Here is a 13508-nt window from a genome sequence, read left to right on the forward strand (position 1 = left end):
TCGGAAATTAAATTGTTTCCCAAATCTGAATGCAATAGAAAGTCAATAAAGAATTCTTTTTTGGCTCTGGAGATCTTTTATAGCCTGGAATTCTGAAAGCTGCTGCTCCCCTCTCCTTCTCCATCCCATTCCCTCCCCTTCAGTAACTTCTCTGAATTCAGCATCAATTAGTCTTGATTGACATTGCCATTAAGTCAGAATCAGCTCCATTGTCTTCAGTGGAATTTTCCTTTCTGGTTTTAGCACCTTGTCCTTCCCAGTACTGCTGTTAAATTTTAATTTTGATTTGTTTGTCAGAAATGCAGCCAGTCAAAGCTCTGGTATAACTATATTTATGCTCTTAGTTACAGAACAAACTCCTAAACACTTTGTCTCAGGGAGAAAAAAAAAGACCAGTTAGACTTAGATCAACTACTTCTGTTAAAGGATCTCGTATAAATGTCCATATCCTGGAGAAACAACCAGCATTAAATTTCTTTCCTAATGTTGGTTCGGAAGTATGAAGATTCCCTAATTGCCATGATTTTTTTTCCTTATTATTCAGAAAGTTTTTCCTAACCTGGCAAAAGCTGGCCCAAAAAATAATTGGGTTTGAGAAATATGGAAAAATTTCTTCGCGCATGTTGAATGTCTGCTAAATCTATTAGTTACCCCATGGAGGGCTAAAGATGACTAATTGTATCCAACCTGTCATTAGTTGTGGTGGTGTGTTTTATGCAGGAGACTTCTCTTTCAATGACATCGACTGTATGAATAGGTTTGACCTCTAAACTGTGGTAGCAGTAATCCTTAGTGTATCTACAAAACTATCGACTAGCGTGGTTTATTTTGCCTATATGGGGTAGGGTTTTTTACCAGTAACAAGTAATTTTTTTGGTGTCCGCATGGGTGTCCACAGCCAGCAGTGGCTTGAGAATGTCTGTGTGTGGGAAGAGTGAGGGAATGAAGGAAGGGAAACCGAGAGAGGGTTGCCCACGTGCTTTGCCATGATTGACTCTTTCATTACTGTGACCCCAACAGTCAAGGCAGCTGCATGTCTTCCCCTGCACCCCTACTTATCATACCAACCCTTTCACAGTTACAGCCTCCTGGAACAGAGCTGTGTTTCTCTGCCCCTGACCATACACTGGACACTGGAGGAAGAGAAATCTTTTGTGGCCTGAATATTGATGAGGAAACATTCCACTGAGATTCTTGCATCTGTGCCATTTGCCTGGGCTGTGCCTTTAAAGAGTAGGAAAGCTATGTGTGTCCTGTGTGTCTGGGATGCCGAGCCCTGACTCCTCTAGGTGCTCTCACCCATTTTTATGAGGGAAGTAAGGAGTGTCTCATCTCTTCCTGCTGTGTTGAGACCAGAAGGAAGGGGGCAAGCAGGGCAGAGGTGGTATCTTGAGCCTTACACCTTCCGTCAGGCATTCTGGTCCCCATCGCTGCTTGCTAGGCATAGCTCAGCATCTTATGTCCTAGTGCCTCCCCTCAGTCAGTACTGTTTCCTGAGCCCTTGTGTCAAGCTGTCTGAGCAGAGGCAGAGAGTGTGGATGTTCATTCAAGGTCTTTTACAGAAGGAAGTTGTGACAGCTATGATGAATGAGTAAGAAGTTGTGAAGAAGCAAGAATCAGGTGGGGAGGTGAGGAGGCAGTGATGGGAATAGCTTCAGACTATCTTGCAGGCCTGGGGCTGCCTAGCTGTCTAGGACAATGTGGAAGACGAGCATCTTTTCACAGGCTGGGTCTTAGCTGCCCACAGCACAACATGTTAGTTACAGAGGGAAACTGGTTGTTTGGCATCTACTTGCATATTGGATATCTAATACAGAGGTAATTTCTTTGGTCTTTAGTGTAGGTGTGTCCTATAGCAAACTCAGACAGAAATCCAGTGGCAAAAAAAAAACCCAGTGCAGCCAGTTTTTTGGTGATTTTTTTTTGTTTGGTTTTTTTTAAAGTTCCTTATCACAACATTTGCTTCATCTCTTTTATTAAGGCATCATTGGAGTTCTTTTTTCCATCCCTGTCAATGCCGTTTCTCTTCTGCAGTGTTTTTTATCACAAAGAATTTCCTTGATATTCTAGTTTTGTCTAGTTTTGGTAGCTTTCAGTCAATCTTATCTGGTGATGACAAATATAAGTGCTTTTTATATAAAGCAGTATTAAGCATTTTTATTCGCACTGGCCATTTCTTCTTCTCCAGCACTCCAATATAAACTGTTGTTTGACAGTGGATGATAAATTAATCTTCATATTCAAATTCCTTCTGTGCAGTTAAAATTAACATTCATAATGCTTTTTTGGCTTAAGTATGTAAATCTCTGACTATGCTATGCTTTTACCAGGGCTATATAACAACCTCTGTGTCTATACTTAAGTGAACCTTTCCATTGCCCAAATAGGAAATGCTGAACTCAAACCAGTATGAGTTATGGATTTATTTTCATGGCAAGACATGATTGACTTTACTCAGGGTGTAGGAAGAAAATACAACAGAAACTATAATAAAAAAATGCAGTCCATTTGTCCTTCATGCAGGCAACCATGGAGTTCCTGTAGTATTATATATTGCATCTACCCCAGTATCAATATAAGATTATTAGTAGATAATAATATTAAAGTTCATCATGATTAATGTAATTAACAAGCATACAGAAAGCAATAAAGATTTTTCTGTGTTACTGGAAATGCTTTTAGATGCCATTATGGTCTCCACCATTGTGTATCTCTTATTTAAGACTGTTCTTTCCTTTAGCTGGAAGCTTCCTTTCCTAGCAAAAAGTAGAGCTGGGCTGGACAGTTCATCTGACATTAAGCACCTCTGGGCCGGAATGCTTATGCAGAGGAAGGAACTTGTTCACTTAAGAAAGTGGTGGGACATGCTGCCTCCTTTCCTGGCCATGCTTATACTGTTATTAAATAACATAAATAATAGCAATAAATTATTAATAGAAAATTATACTTAGCACTTGCATATGCAATTTATTACCAAAAGTGGAGTTATGCCATATTTGCTCAGTGCAGTAGGCCATATTCTCAGCATTTAAGTTTGATTTTTGTAAAGAATCAGACTAGTCTGTTACTGTAATTTAAAAATTACTTCCAAAAGCCCAAACCAAGGGAGCTAGAACAGATTCCATGCTTGTCATTTAATCTGATGATGTCTAAGAGTGGCACCATGGATGTTGCAGGGAAAAAATGCACTGTGCTGCTGCCACTGCCAGAAAAGAGCTGCTGAGAGCAGACATGTGAAGGTCTGTATCAGAAGGCAGAGTTGGTCTTTAGTGTAGGTGTGTCCTATAACAAACTCAGACAGAAATCCAGTGGCAAAAAAAACCCCAGTGCAGCCAGTTTTTTGGTGTTTTTTTTTTGTTTGGGTTTTTTTAAAGTTCCTTATCACAACATTTGCTTCATCTCTTTTATTAAGGCATCATTGGAGTTCTTTTTTCCATCCCTGTCAATGGGTTAAATTCAGGTTTCCTTGTCTGTGGTTTATTATAGAGATGTTTTGAACTATCTCAAAAAGGATTGACTTTAGTTAGGAGAATGATAATCTTACATTAGTGGTGGAAAGAGCAAGCCTGTCATAAGGACAGTAAAGATGTAGAAGAAATGTTCTAGCAAGATTGAGGAATCTCTGTGGATGTGTTGAAGCATCCACTCAGCTGGGCTATGTTCCTGTGATCAGTCCCTACTGAGAACATGATGGCCTTTTTTCTTGAGTACATTTACTTACTTCCATCTTCGTTGCTTCCACCAATTCAAGATGCAACTCAGACAAATCTCCTGTTTAATCATTCCTGGGCAAACCAAGCAGCCATGCATTCCCATTGTTAAAATACTGCAATGTCGGTCTGTTCTGTCGGTGCTAGTAATGGCTTTAGAACAGCCACGCTAGTTCAGCTTTTGATGCTTAGAGAAGTTATGTGTTAAGGAGTACAGTTGGGCCTGCATCACAGGCTCAGTAATAAATGATGTTCATTAGATGCAGGTATATTTGTACAAAACAAACCCTCTTCTTTCTGAGACTAGGATGAGATACGCTAGTTTGCAGTGGAGAGTCTGACTGATGCAGAGTAAAGCTTAACACATACCTAATTACAGAGCAGACTTCCCCTTTCTGAGATTCAGAGGCATTAATTAAAGAAAGAAATTTATTACAGCCTGCTCCATTATCTCCAGTCACCTTTACACAGATGAAGACTAAATTCTCTCTCTTTCTAACAGAGTTCTGCACACAGAGCTATAGCAGTTTGACAGAGACTTTCTACATTATGTAGACAAGCAAAATAGGATTTAAGAGCAACGGTCCACTTGGTAGATCTACTTTATAAATCATGTTTCTTCTCCATCTACTCTGTTTCTGGGAGGTGTTTACACTGTGAACCCATGAGTTAACACCTCTTTTGAAAAAGCTGTAGGCTCCTGGTCAGGCAACCTGGCAGAGACATTCAGAGCAGGTGCCATAATTGTGCAACTGGCACTGGTGCCAGGCTCAGGTTGAAAGCTTTCCAAGACATCGTGTGCATGGCACAGGTGTTGGAGGCTGATGCCTTTGAACTCCGTTGTGTCACTCCAATCTGCCTTGCATCACTGTAGCCTGTTAGAGGGATTACTTTGTTGTCTAGATGAGAAAGGGGCTGCTAATTTCCAGATGTGGAGGCTAGTTTCATGGTTTTGTATGATGAATTGACAGTAGTTCCAGAGCAGAAATAAGCGTGATTCTTGGGAACATAACTGTACTGAACACCTCCCAGGTTGCAACACAGCAATAAAGTGACAGAAAAGAGCAAGAGGAGACTGCAAAGCTAAAAATCTTACAACAAGAATAGAGCCAAGAAGACACTTGCTACTGGTACAATTGTTAAAAAAAAAATTGCAACTGTAAAAGTTTGTCAAACATCAGAAAATCTTGCTGTTCTTACAGAAAGAGGCTGTTGGCAAAGCAAACACCCTGAAAGTTAGTACATAGTTTAGACAACACCCAGTGACTGCCTGATTAACAGAATTTAAAAAAACAGGGAGACTTCATATATGGGGCCCAGCTGCCTTTGTGACTAGTTAGGTCCAGTTAGGTCAACTTCTACCAAGTATTTCCAAACAAGCTATTTGTGATTAATCCTAAAGATGAGTCCGAGCTTTTTTACAGGAAGCCAGAACAGAGGTCTTTTGCTGAGGTCATCTGGAATTCCTCAGTGTCTTGTGAAAAGGGCCTTGGCTACCTTACCCTGGCAAAGACAAGGAGCACAAAAAGAGCCCATACTCTAGCTGGGCACAGACAACTAAGTAGGAAGTTGACAGTGCCCTTGTAGAACCAGCTGTGTCTTTAAATATAATATAAACAAAAATAAAGGGTGCTGAGACTCTCAGCTCTTGAAGTTCAGATCTTGGATCTAGACTACGGACTGTCTGCCCATTAATTAGATAAGCTGTGTCCAAACCAAACTTTTTAGAAACAAGTATTTTAGCTTCATACAGGCTGTAGTTGCTAGCCTTCCTGCTAACTTGATCCTGTCTCACCTTTACCCCATCGATGCCAGGCCAGTTACTTCAGTTGGGGTGTGCCTACCCCCTCCAGCCTCCCACCTGGCTAGATTGCACAGCACCTCTGGGCACGTTTTGCCTTCCAATGGCAGGAGGAGGTGTATAAACAGATGCAGCAATGCTGGGAGCCTTTCTTATAGCTAGTGACTAGGATCATGAACTCAGCTCCGTGGGAGTACCTGGAGCGGCTCGTTATTCTGTTGCTTAATGCTTCCAGCATGGACAAGTGTTCTTAGGGGGCACAGACTCTAGCTGATGCAGCAATCTGCCCTGGTGTCCAACCTCTAGAGAAGCTCTGTTCAGTGCTTGCTGCAAGTCCTTCTGAGTCCTTTCTGGAGCAGCCACAAACCTGCCTTTTGCACCCTCATTCTCTTCTAAATGGACAGTGGGAAATTTCCAGGTCTGTGCTAGTCTTGGCCTTGTCTTGATATAATTCCATTGAGAAGACACCATGCCAGACTTTCACTGTTTTCCAAGTTCAGCACTGGAAGGGAGCAGGCCTACCAGGAGGTGAATGTCTGGCAGATGGCATTTGCCTGTGCTTCTCCATTGCTTGCATTAGGAGCTCAGTATTGTAGGCCATTCAGGGAAGAGTGCTTCATGCCTGTACAGCAAGCATGAGGGCACTCATGTCAAGTTGTCTCTGTAAAAGCAAACATAAATTCTTCCCTTTTCCTTCTTTGCATAGCTAGTGCCCAAAGACTACATGATATAGTCTCCCCTAGGCATGGGTCCATCTCCCTTCTCTTTGCTTAGGCAGAGATGTCCAGAAACACCCTCCCTGATTCTTGATTTGTACTCACTCCTCTGTGTGCAGGGGATGGGTGGGGGCAAAGGAAGCAGGCTTCTCTCAGATGCACTCTGTATCCTTGAATTCATTGCTCAGGAGGGTCATATGCCATCTTTCTTCCTGCAGCAGCTTACAGCTGTCATCCTTCTTACCCCCAGTCTTTGGCTTCACTGTTGTAGGCCTCCTTTTGCTATTTAACCATCATCTGATGCCAATGCTAGTTCTGCCTATATCTCTGCCAGGACATCTGGCTGTAGCAGATCTTAGCAATCATGGCTGTGGGGCAGATTATTGAAAGCATGAACCATGTGTTGGTGGCTAAATAGAAGGAAGGTCATTGCCTCATCCCTGGCCCAGATGGCAACTGTGAAGATAGCTGCTGCTGGTACAATGCAAGCAACTTACAGTAGCTTCTATCTTAATATGGCCATCTGTGTTGTCTCAGTCGTAATGCCTTTGAAACAGCACTAGACACTGGAGGTAGTGCTTCACAGAGTGTGAGAACACTGGAACAATTAGGCCACACAATTTTCTGGGATAGGTGCTAGGGCTGAAATTGGCGTCATCCAGACTGCGTGAGTGGGCGTCTTCCAGTATGGATACAGAGTTTGCAAACTCTTCACACAGTTGCCCCGTATTCCTGCAAGACAAGCAGTATTTATCCCCTAATGAAAAGGGACTTCTGGCCAATTCTTTCTGTACCAATATTTGCTGTGATGAATAGCAGATTGATTATAGTCATCTGCAGGTACTCTGTCTATAGGAGAGTAGTTCCCCCCCACCCCAACTTATTAGTGTTACAAGGAGCTTGCTTTATTAGCTTGTTCCTAGTTCATCTCATGAATTTTCAGCTTTCAGAGCCCCTCCATACGTATATTTCATACTGAAGGGCAAGGAGAATAGTTTTTAAAATTGCAGGAGAAGTAAATAATCCTGAGCAGTGTTGAACCCTGCTGCCTAGCCCTATGCTTTATAGATAATTGTTCATTGATCTGTCTGGTGGGAAGGAACTTCTGGATCTCTTATATCAACATCCTGTTGATTCTGGGAGTTGGGGCTATTTCCCTGTCTCTCTTCTCTATCCCTCACGGTCCATTTTTTAGATTTCTGTTTTTGAAAGAAAGCCAAATAACAGGCTAAATAGGTCAAAGACTGTAGGAGAGGAGGAACGTGGATGGAAACTTAAAATGGTCAGAGGGCCAAGGTAAAGAAAAAAGAAAATGCATCTTGCAGTTTGTTTTCAGCTACAGGATGTTTAGGATAGGTGACTGATGGCATAATTAATGAGTAGGCAGGATTACCATGCATATGCGATGACATTTTGTGCAAGTGTGCAGTGATATATGGGAGAGGCACTGTAAAGTACTTGGAACTGGGCAGTTGTATTAACCTCAGGCAAGTGTCTTTTCCAGTCAGAGCTTTTCTCTCATTCCAAAACACAATGATGTCTTCTTGCTTTGTGCTCAGTAGAGCAATATTTTTACCATTCTTTATAACTGAGAGGATAAGTAGGATGCCCAAGAGCTTAGTCTAATCATTTAGCTAATGATCCTGCTCTGTAATATCTGTTCAGGTGTTTAATTCAGTTTAGATTACTATTCTGGTAGTCCTTTCTGGCCATTGGTTTTAATAGGACTCACTTCTACACTCTGCATCCCCTGAAGAAGGCAGGTCATAGTTCAGCTCTGAATTTACTGACAGTGTCTTACTTTAGATTGTTCCTCAGTATGGGGCATTCAAACCAAGTACTAATCTTTTGTTTATATTGATGTATCTTTAATTGTGCCCCAGATTTCACATGTATGTTTTGTGGGACAAAATATTTAAAAACTCACAGTTTGCAGCATAACAGCAAATTGTTATCTTACTTGTAGGGAGGGAGGAAGTGTTAGTGCCCCATGCAGTAATTATGAGTCTGTATAACCATTCTGTTCTGCAGGCAAAAAGCCCTCAAACTCTCCCACCCTGAAGTGGTGCATAACATGCTGGAGAGTTTATGGGGTAGAGCTATTAGAAGAACCAGAGAAACCTGTGGCCAGATGGAGGAACTACACTGCATTGCTATTCCTCCAGATCTGAGAGACAGCCTCATGTCTTCGATACTTAGCTGTCCTCTTATGTATTTGAATATGTGGGGACAGACTGTTGGCTAGAAATTTAAAGTATCTTCTCTGATGTGCAGCACTTTATATATCTTGCTGCTTCAGTCTGAAGTGTTTACAACTTCTGCCACATCACCTGCTATATTTTTCTCTAGTATCTACGCACATTAGTTTCTGCTAGTTTTCTACTCAGGGTAAGATATTCTGAGGAAGAGTATTGTGATGTACTCATCGATTGTATTCTTTTGAAACTTTTTAGCAAACAAACAAAACCAAAATAGCTAGACAAGCATGAATGGAAGACTCCCCAGGTCCCCATTTCACCTCTCGCTGAAAAGTCATTAAAGTTGTGGCTAGTCAGCAAATCCAAAATCTAGCACCTGTTTGCCAGATAAAAACCAGCTGTACTGTATGTATATTATTTAACCCATCTGCAATTCGCATACCATATGCAGTACCAGTTGTTTAAGTTCCTTTGCTTAACATGTTTTGGGATATTGTGTTATTATCAAAGATGAAAGGTCGATGCAATAGAGCAAAACTTGTAGTAAGACTGTGATATTAGTATCCTGAAGTCAAGAGATTAAATGAGGGTTGGATTTTTGAGTTGCGGAGGTTTTATTTCTTTAATTATTATTTCAGTGATCCAACCCACTTTTTCAGTCTAAAAATATATTTCAGCTCTTAGATTATTTCTTCATTGACTTTGAGTACATCATGACTTATTTAAGTGAAATGAATTCTTCATGTTTTTCTTTGAAAATACTTAGAAAAAGACAAGATCCCTGGGTAGGCCAGTGTTTTGGAATCCTCCTCATTTAATGTATGTGGAACATTCCTGTGATATGAGTTAATTTTGAAATTGTTTCTCTTTCTTTAAAACAGAGCTGGCATGTAAAACTACTTTCCCTGTTTCTTAAAATTATTGTCTTCTGAGGTGTCTGGAATTCTGAAACTGAACTCACAGAAAATCTTCTTTGCCTGTTTTCAGCCTACTGGCATTTTCTGCCGTCCTCCATGTTGTTCACATACATTGGTGAAAGTCCTATAAAGATTTTCACAGCCTGTGAGGTAAGATCAGATTTATATGAGGTAAGATCAGGTTTACTGCAGTGATAGTCTGAAATGGCACAAAAATGCAGTGCTAGAGAACTTATATCCTAGGCCTCTAGTAGGCAACAGGAAAGGAGTGGAGTTCAATCTGAATTTCATACTGGATAGCACAATACTTGGCATTTGTCATTATATTTAATATTAACTTCTGAATAAGTTTTCATGAAGCTGTAAAAAGTACTGATTACAAAATAGTACATTTAATTGTGAGACTCAATCACAAAGGAAAGGTGAGTTGTGAGGTTAGTGGGATTTTAGTGCTTGGTAGACTTCTGTTCAGGTTTTGTTCTGCTATGGATTTACTCAATGTTCCTGGGCAAGTTGCTTATTTTCTGTGTGGCTAATTTTCATACTGTAATAAAGTAGAAACAGTAATACTTGCTTTCTCTTTACTGTTACCCACCATGATCAAATTGGTGATAATCTGTTACTTTCCCTGTACATATGATGCAGCCATAATCTTTAGTCTATGGGTTGACATTATCTGTCATCTGTAGAAAAATAGCAGAAACTAATCTTGGAGATTCTGAGTGTTTTCTAATACCTTCAATTCCATATCACTTCTGTGGAAATCCATGTTATCTCACAAAACGAGGACGTAACTGATAAAATTTCAAGAGAACCACAGAAATTAAACAACTGGTGTGGTAATTATAATCTGGTGATTCTTAGAACCTTCCTATTGTGCTGGCTTTTCCTCTTTCTTTCCTGGTGCTAAATTATATTGAACAACCATAAATCCTTTCCTGAAATCTACTTTGTGTATAAGGAATTTCTAAGTGATTATTGCAGAGCTGTTTGTCAAGAAGGGAAGAAGCAAGTGGTCTGCATAGTAGTAAGTTGGTTCATGTGACAACTCTGGCATTAAATATAGGCTTGGTGATTCAGCACCATGAAACAAATTCCAGTTATTAACAGGTAAAGGGCAATTGCTAGAGGTATGTCTTAGTAATGTTCTGTAGTAGCATAAACATGCTTAAGTTCACGTCTGAAGTTGCTCAACTTAGACAAAAATAAACTGCATGTAAATATTTTGTTTCCAAAAACTCATCCTGTTACAATTTGCCACATATCCTTTTAAAACCTGTGCTAGAAGTAGTAATCATTAGTTAATGCCTATTGTCATTTTCACAAGAAAATAATTGAAAAAGCTTTTCCTATTCAAAAGCCAGTTTCTACTGCATACAATTTATTCTTGGTCTCCTTGTACAAGCACAGAATAGTAACTTCTGCTATGATGCTGGTGGTTTCTTAGAAAAGTCACTTGAGCTACACAGAAGAGCAAAACAAGGTCACTGGTATTATATATATACAGTGAGCTTTAAGAAATGAGTCAGACTTACCAACGGAATGATAGTTTGCCTTATCATGAGAACACACATCTTCAAAAGGTTCCTGCTTTGCAAAAATAAAGTAAAAACCATAAGGAACCACTTAAGGAGGCTGCATAAATAATTTGCCATTTGTGAGCAATATATGCAAAACGATAGGACTGCAAGGACTGTATTTGATGGAAAAGCTTCTAACCATTTAAACTGCCATCCTGGTGTTTATTACCTGAAACACCTCCGGGAGCCTGATAAACACCTGTGATCTGCTGGTAATTCAGGAAAGGAAGCAGCACTCTGCATGACCTGCTTTTTTTCTTTCAAGCAGTCATGGTGTAATAAACAGTGTACAGTGATTTTAAACATGCAAAGAATATATTTAGACAAGTTAAGGCTACTACTCTTGGTTTAATGCTTAACAAAGCTAACAGCAGAAAGTAAGTGGTTTAGCACCTCAATATGGTATACATAAAAATGGAAGGAGAGAGCAAAAGACAATAAGAGCTCGTGGTACTTGGAAGGCAGTTCAGTCATTTGGTTTAAAAACGAGAGTAAATGGCAAATGGTTAAAGAGAAACAGGGAAAAAGCAAGGGTTTCTTTTAACCTATACATTTTTAAAGTTACTACATGACCAGTAAGGTAATAATTTCCTGGAAAGCAATATTTAAATATATCCATCATCATTTAGAACTTGGACACATACTTAAATATTATTGATTATTTGCAATTGTGTGCATCCATGTGTAGGTATAATAAACAAAAAAGTAATGGTAGCATGTCATTGATTGGGATAAAGTGTAAAAATGGAACTGGAGTCTCTAATTACTAGTTGTTTGTGGTGTTTTTTTTTTTTTTAATTAAGAAAGCCACAAGCAAATTATAGACATCCAGTTTATAGTGTTGCAATCTTACAGGCTTGCTCTCATGAATATGGTAATTTTTTATTTTATGCCCTCTTGAGATGTCTTGTTAAAAACATTTTATTGGTGATCCTAAAATTCAGTAAATTTGAAGCCCTTGGCACCCTGAAGATAGTTAAAGTTCTTCAAAAAATGTCAGCAATAAATATTTGGCAAATATAAAGAATATGCACATTTTTCCCAAGTGGGTGATATATTTTTTTCCTAGTTCTTATAGTCGAGTGATGACACTGCAGTTCAGAATATAAGTGCATATTGATATTTTCTTCCAGAAACTGCGTGTGTTGCTTAGAGAGTGCTTCTCCCACAGAGTTATTTTTGTGCAGACACCTGGAAGTGGTTACATACTTGCTCCAGCTTGCAGACAGGTTTTGGACAGTCAGGTGTATGTATGAGCAAATGGTCTTTATTTGGAGCAATTAAAATTCTAACATTCTCCTCTCTTGACATGCAATTACTAGGGCTCTGCTGTTCCCACTAATTGCTCTTGCTGGGGACATTGGTGAGGAGCCAATGATTTTGATGGGTAGTGGATTATCATTTTTACTCTGCTACCTGAGAAAAAAATCATTTGCAAAATCCCATGTGTAATTAGCAAGACTCATGATTAATTGTCCTGCAAAATTAGCTTCACTGTTGCTTTTATTTTACTGCTGCAAATATTAATTAATGTTAACTCCTTTCCTTCAGTTCTAGCTTTTGAATATTCAACGTGGCTTTGAAAAATTAGTCAGAGCTTCTACTTGCATTAACATGCTGGAGCTTTGATTTCTGAATAAGTATTCTGATTTAAAAGATCACACGTGGGTCATAAATAATTTTTATAGGAGGACAAACAAAGCATCAAAGCATCATGGGAAGGCATTCATGCACTAACTGAAAGTAAATTGTTTCAGTAATGATTCATTCCCCCAGTGCTTTTGGGGAAACATCAGCAAATATGCAAAACACTGCATTGTGTGGGGCAAAACAATTATTTAATGACAGCAGTCAATGTAGGTATTTTCAAATAAGTAGCACAGTGAAAGAGGTAAAATAATGGCAGACTAGTATCATTTTAGTACCAAATTGTCCTTTAAACTTTGAGCAGTTGCAGTATCTACTCTCTGCATTTCTATGAATTGAAGGTTCTTGTGTCTTACGATCGTGTAAGGTAGAAAATGCTGTCTGTACTTCAGACATGTCTATACTAAGACAGATTGTCTTAGGGCTCTCAAAACTCTTAGCTGTTCAGTGTTATGACTATGACAGGGTAAGAAAGCACAGAAAGGACCTAGTGAAGACTGTTCTTGGGTCACTGGGATGCTGATGGATTGAATTCACAGGACAGGTCCTTAAAACCAGCAGTAAGATGTCCCGAGCCCCCAAAGAGCCTTGGCTTCCTTTAGCCATTTTCATTGTGCCAGGTTAGCTCACACAGCTCCTCACAACAGAGCTCTTTTCTGAGAGCTGCTGGTTCCTCCCAGTACATCTGTAGCACTACCTGTAGAGCATTCTCGCACGACAGTTACAGGCTTAAATTTTCCCCCTGCATCAGTCCTTGCTTTATTTTTCTCTGTGTTTTCGTCATGCAGCTAGATGAGTTTCTCCATAATTCATCAGAAGAGCCATTGCTCTCCTAGATATTTTTCTCATTATGCAATAATCTCACTGTAATCTTGTCATAAAACTCAAAGTTGAGCACTGGAGAGAGCAGTAGGGGTGAAGGTGACATCACAGTATATG

The sequence above is a fragment of the Falco peregrinus genome, chromosome 8 (genome assembly GCF_023634155.1).
Source record: "Falco peregrinus isolate bFalPer1 chromosome 8, bFalPer1.pri, whole genome shotgun sequence".
NCBI classification, from domain to species: Eukaryota; Metazoa; Chordata; class Aves; order Falconiformes; family Falconidae; genus Falco; species Falco peregrinus.